This window comes from Furipterus horrens, unplaced genomic scaffold (genome assembly GCF_987537825.1).
Source record: "Furipterus horrens unplaced genomic scaffold, mFurHor1.1.pri manual_scaffold_5, whole genome shotgun sequence".
NCBI lineage: Eukaryota > Metazoa > Chordata > Mammalia > Chiroptera > Furipteridae > Furipterus > Furipterus horrens.
Genome location: NW_028327175.1, coordinates 116,562,190 through 116,572,560, shown reverse-complemented (window position 1 = coordinate 116,572,560; position 10,371 = coordinate 116,562,190).

Below are 10,371 nucleotides of genomic sequence, written 5' to 3'. Positions count from 1 at the left end.
CATGAAAGTGTGTGACTCTTCATTGAGAGCCTTTGTCCTGGCCTCCAGTGTTGATCTGTCTCCCATCTGCTTTGGTTGGAGGATCTGCTTTCTGTTTGTAGTCTTGCTGGGTTGGTTGTGAAGGGTCCCACAAAGGTGGCAGCAGACAGGCTGAGGTAGGGTGTGGCCCTCACCAACTCCAAGCTGGGACTGCTACACCATAGTAACAAAGGGTCAAGCTCAGTAGCTGCTTGGTGTGATGTTGTCATAATGGTCTCCACAGTTTCCTTTCCTTCTGTGGTGTATAGCAGTGTCTGAATTTTTTTTTTTAAGACTGTTTTCTTTTTGGGGAAGTAACTGAAGGAAGATAGGGCTCTTCAGAAACAGGATATTTTGATCTTACAAATGATTCCCAGGAAAAGATGGTTCTGATATAACAGTTATCGCCCATTAGTGGAAAGGGATATATGGGGAGGGTAAATCATTAGAAGAAAGCATTATATTTTAGAATGGGTAATCAGGAATAGTAGTTTTAGGAGTGTGCATCTATGGGAAAGAGGTAGAATACCAAGAAGTATTCTAGAAGTAGGACATTCTCAGCCAGGAAAACATCTCAGGAAAATATCTTAACTAGCTGTTGTTTGGGAGAAAAAGATAAAATATTCCATTGGAAACCAGCTATTAAGTTTTAAGTGAGAAAAACAACCCTATTTCCTACCTATTTCTTACCAGTCTTGTCTCAGCCCTGTCTCAGTTTAGTATGAGTTTTTCCTTGGTTTTCTGAGCCAATTTTTAAAAACTTTTACTGTTTCTCATTTCTCTGTCTCTTATCCACGAGAGGGCAGTGGTGGTGCAGGGAGTGGAGGGTTGAGGATTTGAGAGATTAATGTAGGATTCACAGTGGTAGGAGTGAGACAGGATCAAATGTGGTTGCTGAAATGGTGGGTGGTGTCAAGTTGATGCTACAGAGCATTCTCTGTTTAAGATGGCAAACTGCATCGTAAATCTTACAAGATTGGAAAATGCCCTCCCCCTTCACTCTCTCTCTTCTCACCTCCTCTCTCCTCCCAGTAATGTCACCCATGTTGATTTTATGATGTGTCCAACTGGTGTTGCTCCTGCTTGGAGCATTGCAACTTGAGGCTATAGCAACAAGAACCCGTGTATATTTACTTTTGGCACTAAAAACGCTTTCCAATAGGAGCCTCTACCCAGTCCCTAGTGTAGCTCCCTTTCTAGCATAGCTATTCTCAGCCTTGTTTTAATGAGATAATGTAACATTATTGCACATACAACACTTAGCACAGTGCCTGGCACATAGAAAGTACCTATTTGTGCCATCTGTGGGCAGTTAATACTTGCAAGACTTCAAACCACACTGGCAGAAAGAACAGGCCCTTACTTAGGCTTCCATGAGGTCACTGCAAGGGAAGGTCAAGTGCATGCTTTTTACATTCATACTTCTATAATACACACATACTGTAGACATACTTTTCACCTGCTAGTCCTCTTATAAAAGCAAGCGGAATAGATTCTAACTGGCTTTTATGTCAGAGGGGAAATGATGCAATAAACCCCTTGCCCCCTAAGTTCAAATGGGTATACAGGAGACCTGGGAGATGTGACCTGATCCTGAGCAACAGTCACACATCCTTGTAGCAAATTTAGCACAGGAGGCCACCAGAAAGGCTCCTTGGTGGAGAATCAGTAATACATTTAAGCAATGTGAAAACGCCTGGCAGAGGCAAACTAAAAGCCAACCAAACAGCAATGAGGACAAAGCCTGTAGCATCAGAGACTAGAAGTGTTAAAGCACTAATTCTTCTTTTCTTCAGAAAAACCTATCAGAAATCATTTTAAGAAATTTTACTGTAGGAACGAAAGAATTATGGGTCTCAACATCATAATCTGAAATTTTCTCTTGAATCATTACTATCACTATTTGCTATTCATAATCATTGAATTATCAACTGATACAATTTTGGAACAGGCAAAATCACCACTACTGCTTTGAGACTTGTAATTTTTATAAATGTTTCACAAGCATTTGAAACAACTAAGTCATGTTAAAAGTTTTAATGTATGTTATAGGAAACCAGCTAGTAAATTTACTAGCACAGGGAGACTTCCTAAGTTGGGTGTCAAGGGATCAAGAATAGCAAGATTAGTTGAAGCAAAAGTGCATTTATTAGAAGCATTTTTTTAAGGCTTCAATCTAGCTTGCAAGCACTTCTGATTAAAACTTGATTTACATTCTTGAAAGGGATACTGGCCTGCAAAATGGAACAGTGGCTGGTTGATTCTGGGTCAGGGCACATGCCTGTGTTGTGGGGCAGGTCTCCAGTTGGGGCAGAGTGATGTTTCTCTCCCCAAAAAGTAAATCTTAAAAAACAAAGAGGGGAGACATAATTCCTTCTCATTGTGTACTTTTTACTAAATGGGTCTAAGTCTTGCCTGAGTTAGGAGGCAGTGGGAATGGTCTAGGTAAACTTAACAATGGCAAAATGGTTGATGAAAAATGGCTCAGACCACAAATCGACAGATTTCCAGTTAATATCCCCAATTCATCATTGAGACAACTTGAATGTCTCAGAAGCTTCAGTCAAATCAAAAAGGGTGACTTGCCAGGGTCCAAATCTCCAGGGAGACAGTAAGATTTCCCCATGTGGAAAGGCTGGGGAAAGAAAATGGCTTATTTCTGAAATCCAGGGTTATGTTTTAGACACAATGAGCAACTGTTTGCCTCTTCGTCCCCACTTCCCCTCAAGGCAGGAAAACACTCTAGAAGGTGAAGCTGCCGTTGAGGGGATTCACCATTCTCCCAGGAGGGGCCCAACTTACATTTAGGAATCCTGCCTCAGCCATTGAACAAGAGGTGCCCGGATTTCTTGGAGGAGCTTTAGTCTTAAGGATGGTTTCTAAAACCAGACTTAAGTCCTTTCCGTTTTTAAGGCTGGGGCAAAGCAAACGAATTTGTGGCTCCCGCAGCTACGTAGGATTGGGGAGCCACTTTCCTACAACCACCCGCCTGCCCCACCAAACTGGTCCTACCAAGGAAGTCTCAAGCCGGCTGGGAGGAGCAAGGGCTGACGGGCACCGGTGGCCACACCCCGGCAAAGGTTTCTTTACCCTCCACCTTCCAGCCAGGGCTCTTCGGGACCGGGGACTGAACCCGGGGAATACGAATGCACGCCCGCACCCGTGCCGGGCGCCCTAAGCTGAGCCGGCTTGTGCTCTTCCCCGCAGTCTCTCGCACAACCCCAGCCACTCCAGCACTGCAGACAGCGGGCACCTTATTGCTACAACAGATGGCTCCTTTCCCCCAGGCTCTCCTTCCTCCCGCAGTCTTTGTCCGGGCCGCTCTGGCCCGCTGATGGGAGCTCTATGGTTTCATCGGGCTACGCCTTCCCCGCAGGCCTCCACTACCAGAGCTGAGCTGGTCCGCTAGGGCTTCTCTCCCCCCACATCCAAGCGGATACTGGCGGCGCGGCAGCACTCTGAAATGTTCCATCACTCAGGTGCGAGTGTGCCAACCCAGGGCCGATAGCAGGGCTGGGCTGGCGCTCTCCTTCCAGCAGGAGGCCAGCACAAAATTGGGTGAGGATGGGCACCCGGAAAGGGGCCCCTCACAGGTGGGGAAGGGCAAGCCTGCAGGCTGCCCTCTGGGGGTAGTTGTTTGAATGCAATGGGAAGTCCATGGAGGGTCTTAAGAAGAAGCGCCTCCACTTTTTTGTTTTAGTTCGCTCTGCAACGCTGTAGGGTGAGGAAAAGACAGAAAGGACAGGGAAATTAAAGAGACAGGTGTAGTAGCCAAAGCAGGGTGTGTTGGCAGCCTGGACCAGGAATGTGAACAGTAAGGTGGGAGAAGTGGAGACAAGAGATGAGATTATTCATGAGGCAAAACCGACAGTACTTTGCGTGGACCCAGATAAAAGTATAAAATTTTAGGATGACTCCCAAGGGCATTGAAATTTTGGCCTTGACCTTTGTTTCCTGCCACCTGCTCCTATAGCAAATATCCAGAGACCTTGCAGCTTCCCAAGGAGATGCACTTTCACACCAAAGAGCAAACGCTCAAGCTCCCCTCTTGCCCAGACTGCTCTTCCCCTCCCCCCACTAAACTTTAAAGTCCAACTCAAAAGTCACCCTTGACCTCAGAGATTTCTCCTGTTATCCAAGCACTCTCAAAGCCCTCTTCATACCCATCTTAGCTCTTACACATCCAACAGTGGTTTGTATTAATTTTGTAATTCATGTCTAAATGCCCAATGCTGTGCTCAATGCCTAGCATGGAAGGGCAAAGTGAAGTTTCCAGAATAAATAGATACTTTTGAAATGGGTGTGACTGCCTGCTATTTATTTTGGGAATTACTACCACTGGGGGGGAAAAGATATTTGATGCAATGATGCAAGAGGAACTAGACAGCTGATCAGTATGCTCATCTGACATCCCCTTCAACATCTTCCACAATCCAGTCTACCCTAGGCTTGAAAGGTGTTCTCAATAAATGCTAACTTATTAATACCAAAACCTAAAATGTTGACAGTAAAATATAAAATTGTATTTATAATGTGATCTGCCTATTTTAAAAATACATACCAAAGTGTTAACAGTGTTCTCTCTTTTATATATCTTCTACCATTATATTACTTCCACAATAAGAGGAAAACAAACACTAAATAAGTGGCAGTGGATTTTTAAAAAGAGCATATCATATCATTAAATTTAAAAGTGAATCTATCCTTATCTTCTTTTTTTTAATTATTTATTTTTAGAGAGAAGGCAAGGGAAGGAGAGAAATATAGATGTGAGAAACATCAATTGATTGCCTCTCACACCCCCCCAATGCAGGAATGTGCCCTGACCCAGAATCCAACCAGGGACCCTTTGGTTTGCAGTTCTGCACTCAATCCCCTGAGCCACACCAGCCAGGGCTGTCCTTACTTTCTTAAAGGTAACTAGAACTAGTCAGAATATAGCTTTGTTATATGCTGTGAATACATTGAAGGTAGAATTCAATGCTTTTCCCACATCCATTCTATTTTAGATAATCTGGGACAATAATTCCTCATTATTCAGGTCCTTGTCTAAACTAGAAAAAATACACATTAATGAATATATTTATACATTAAAGAAATACTTAAAATTGTGTATTTTACAAACAATATACAAATTGATATGCAAAATGGGGTCAGTTAATAAAAACAATGACAATTCACAATAGGTCTACATCATATATTATCATATAGCTGCAGAAACTTTAAACACAAAATCTAATTACTAGAACCAGAAGTTGAAGGCATCCTGAAAGAATCCTTAATATCATGAAGTGTAGTTTTCAAAAAGCTACCAATTCTAGAATGGACTCTGCTCTGGAACTGTTTCTTGATTATTTCTTGTTACAACTCTTTCAGTGTGAAATGGAACCTTTGAAATGCAGGTGTGCCATCAACAAAGTCAAGAAGGTAGTCTAAACTTTCTTACAGTAGATAACTTAAATTCAGCAATCTGCTCTTGAGCACCTCTGTTTCAAATGACTTCTTTTGTAATCTCACTTTTTTACTTTGGGGGGACTAACCTTTACTTCATCATCCCCATTTAACCATCCCCTATCACCATCCAGCTTGGTTTCCAGCTCCCCACATTTCTTAAGACTTTGTCTGTAATCCCCATCTCCTAATCCTTGAAGATCATATTCAGGTTCCTTTTTGTAAAGAAGATTTTCCCATGCATTTACTATGGTTATTTGTTTCACTTCATCCCAACTCTTTGCCCAATTAAAAACTGCACTTTTTATGTTGTAGATTTTAATCTTGGAAACTCCTTTCTCTCCTTTATCTTGCTCATCATCACTTTCTTCAAAAATTACAAGACTCTCTTCAAGTTGCTTCCACCTATAAAGTTGTTTGCAGCTTAAGATCACACCTTGATTCATTGGCTGAATCAAGGCTGAACTGTTGTGGGGAAAAAACATGCAATTTATTCGACCATCCTCACTAGTTAGTGATTCAGCAGAAGGGTGAACAGGGGAGTTGTTTAGAAGTAACAAGGCTCTGACATCCTCTTCATGGAATCTTAGAACATTAAGTTGAAAATGCCTGACCTCAGGAACAAAATTTTGAAAGAACCATTCTGAAAACAATTCTCTGGTGAACCAAACATTTTTACTAGGTATATATATAACAGGTAATGTACCTGTGTCCTCTTTCACACTTTTGGGCAGCTTTGATTTTCCAATAATGATAGACTTCAACTTATGTGTTCCATCTGCATTTGCACATAAAAGAGCAGATAACCTTTCTTTTTTTATTTTCCTTTCAGGAAGGCAGATATCTTTTCTACTTGCCTGAGTGTTTTCTGGCATTGATTTACGAAAGAGGTCAGTCTCATCCCCACTGTATAGTTGAGCTAGAAGCAGTTTCTCCTCTTTGATATGTATGTACAGTTTTTGTCAAAATGGCTCAATGTTTTCTGAAACTGAACTTAGGGCTTGTTCCACATATACGTTTTGGTTCCCAATTGTGTGCCTATTTCGAAATCTAAAAAGCCAACCTGTACTAGCTTTGAAGTCTGTTTGCCCAAAACACTGTGCGAATCTCTCTGCAGCAGCTTGAAGCACCACACCTCTAACAGGGACACCAGCTGAGCATTTCTGTTGATACCACATGTAGAATGCATAGTCCACATCACCATACCTGGCTCCTGTTGTCCTCTTTCTCTTCTCAGCCCCAACTAATGGTATGTCCTGCTTCAGTACAAAGTCCAAAATCAATTCCTTATTCTTTTTAATGTCATAAAATGTTGATTTATTGATTCCAGATTCATCCATTACACTTTTAAGAGATTATCCACCTTCAATCCTACTTAGAACCTTCATTTTCCCCTCCAGATTCAATGTTGTGTATTTCCCTCTCTTATTCATACTGAATTTGGTTTCAAACAACAGGAAAATAAAAGGGAGAAGCCTTAATGAATTGGGAAAAATATTTTAAAACAAAGCAAAAAACTCAAAACTAGCTCAGTGCCCTAAAAGGCACAAGCATTTGTCCTGAAGGGTAATGGGCTAAAAGGAATAAGGGCTCATGATTTAAGTGTTAGTCTAGAGATAAAGGTATTATGAATTCAGAAATCTACCACTGCCAAAGTTCTCTCTAGCTGTTGCTCCTGCAAGACATGAATGATCAGCTTTCAGAATGCTACTGCTCCTCCTCTTCCTTGACAGATATAGCAGAACCAGTCAGAAACAACAGGAATACCTACATACTCTCTGTAAGTCAACACAAGAAAAGATACAAAAGGAAGAGAGGCAACAAGAAGTACAGACCCAGGTGAGATAAGTCTCAATAAAAAGTGGTGCTTGAGAAGATGGGAACATGGAAGCCTCAAAGGCAAGAAGTAATCTTGTGTAGCAGAAATGCAGTGAGGCTTCTCCTCTTCCAAAAGTACTTGATTTTACCTCACTGCCAGAAAAGAAAATGGTGCTCCAATTGCTCTGTATGTAGTGTTCACTGGGCAGCATCCACCCACCTGAATGAAGACTCCAAACTTACACTGACATTGGGATGTCTGGAGAGTTAGAACTCAGTAACAGTTGTAAGTATCTTTAAATGAAGAAGAAAGTTAGTAGCTTCTGCTGTCCATATAAATGAAATCCAACTTTTAGTACATTCAATATAGCATTATCAAAGACTGAAGTTTAAGAAGGTAAGCTGTAAGTAGGTAAATAATTTATTAGTGGCACTTTTCCACTCTCAGATCTTCCTGGTGTATACCTGGTGTATTCTCAAGTATTATTTTTCATTGAAACTGTTCCCTATGTGGAATATTATCAAGTTTCAGAATCATGGCAATTCTTAGAGGTGAGTAACAGTTTTACAAATATTTTACCATAATTTTTTAAAAATTAAAAAAAAATCTATCATTTTTTCTAAATTTTCATTAGGGTTTTAAGTAACACACATTTTATATTTGGTTTCTCTTCATTGTAGATTTTGTTTAATTTGAACCAAGACTCAATTTTTCCACTGCTTGAAGAAATTTTTAAGTTTCTCTATGGTGTTTCTAATTAATTGTTTCCCATAAATCCTTCTGTTGGCAAAGTCTTATGTGGCTCAGCTCCCCAAGTATTCCTTTCAGGTCCTGATGCTGCCAAATTCCATTTATTTCTTAGAAATCTCCTATTCTAGATTAATTTCCTGGTTTTCATTCCAGATATAGAAACTCATGAGAAGTAATAAAAACTGCCATTTTTTTCCATTCCAGGTGCTATGAAGAAAATAAAGTATGTCAGAGAAATGAGAAAAATGATTGGTATTTCAGTTATTTTTCCTCTCCTTTAGGGAAGAGCCTGACTCACTTTTTAGTCATTCCTCAACTACATATAATTCTCACCAGCCTCTTATCTAGGAGCCCAGAAGAGTCTACACTGTTAGTTTTTCTGTAACATTTGTTGCAAAAAAAAAAAAAAAAAAAAAAAAGTGCCAACTGGTTTATGGAGTACTAAGAAGTTCATGAAAGAATATCATAGTTAGTAGGGTGTGGAGGTAGTGACATGCTAAGATCAAACAACCCTGTAAAAGAGGCAGCTATAACTAAAGCAATACTATTACAAATGGAAAAAGAAAAAAAAGTTTGTCAGCCAATAGTAGCACTATAAACTCCAGCAAAAACATTCAGCCCACTATGGCAGTTGTGTGGTGTCTCAATAAATTGCATGTATTTGCTTTCATTGATTCCCACCTGTGCTTTCCTCATTTCTGAAACCATGTTCAGGCAGGACAAGGTGAAATCAAAAGAAAAGACTCAGGGAACTTTCATGGGCTCCACAGCAAGAGCAAGCAACTATGGCATCAAAGTTCAACAAATGAAAATCATAAGTGGCCCTCATTCCCTGTTCACCATTTTGTGCCTTGTTTCCTCTTTCTTTCACAGGGTCTCTCCTCCCACTTCCTCCTTTCCATCTTCCCTGACAAACTCCCTACCCATACTATGAATCAGGCCTGCCAATGATATCCAAAGTCACTATTAGCAGCAGAACTTCATTTATTCAATTCAGTAAGTTACAATCATATGCTCAGCTTTGGGCCTGCTGATGAGGATCTGAATGCTAAGAGCATCACTGTCTACTGATTCTGAGAGACTAGAAACAATGACTTTTGAAGAAACTAATTCCCAACCTGATGGATTCTAAGGAACTCAACCTGCTTTGAAACATATGAAAGCGACTTAGGCAGATGTTTATAATGATCACCTCTGTTTAATCCTTTTCTCTCACTCAAAAAAGATCATGATCTGTATCTCAGAGGAGTGTAACACAATTCCACCTAAGAGCAAAACGGCATAATGGCCCGGTTAATGGCCTCTCATTTTCACTCCCACCTTAAACTTACCTCCAGATGAACTGCCCTGGAAAGAAGCTCCCTCAAAAACCTTCAAATGATGTTCAGGTATATACAGTGTGTTCTCTTTACTCCCATTCAAACACATAGATCTACATGAACTTATTTTCTAGCTTTCCCTAAATGTAGGCCAATTACATTTAGTAAAAATACTAAAGATCTCACACTCTAATCCTTCCAGTTAGTTATTCAAGGTTATGCTTTTACCTTACCCTGGGGATGTTCAACCGTTTTCATCACATGGCATACATAAACTACAAAAATTCTGAGGCACACCAAGAAATGTATTATATTTTTGGCCGATCCGACCAAAAAAAAAAAAAAAAAGTACAATTTTGATTCACTTACACAGGCTATTGTGTTGACGGTTGTCATTTTTTAATTTGACAATCTTAGGGAAAAGAGGTAAGTGCCCCTGGCTAAATAGTGATGTATTGCATGATTTAAAAATTCTTGTGGCACATTGGTTGAAAATCGTTACCTTATCCTACGCTCACTCCCATCTGCAGGCAAGTCCCTTAAGGTCTTTTATAATTTTCCCCAACCCAAAATCAAGTTCCATTCCTAGGAATTTCTGCAGCATTCAGCTTATGTCCTCCCTTTCCCTTTAAATATGATTCAGTAAATATATGTGGAATGAGCATCTTACTCAGGTAATTCCGCCAGACACTGCAGGAAATACAAGATGAGAAGTTAGTTCCCATTTTACAGGAAGCATGCTGTAGTGAAAAAGGACCTAAATTCCAGTCTAGAAGCTTCCAATGATAATGTGACCCTGGCAAGTCACTTCTTAGCTCCTAATTTCTCTGTCATTAAGAACTATAAATGTATCCTATTTCACATACCTCACAAGAAAATTGTTAAGAGATGCACAACCCAAAACGGTACAGAACCCTCCCCGCCATTGATTCTAAATGGAACAAAAAGGCTTCCTCCTGGGAAGGCAATGATGAGCCTCTGGTCGACAGCTCGGGTTTGGCCGGCTGGGCCAAG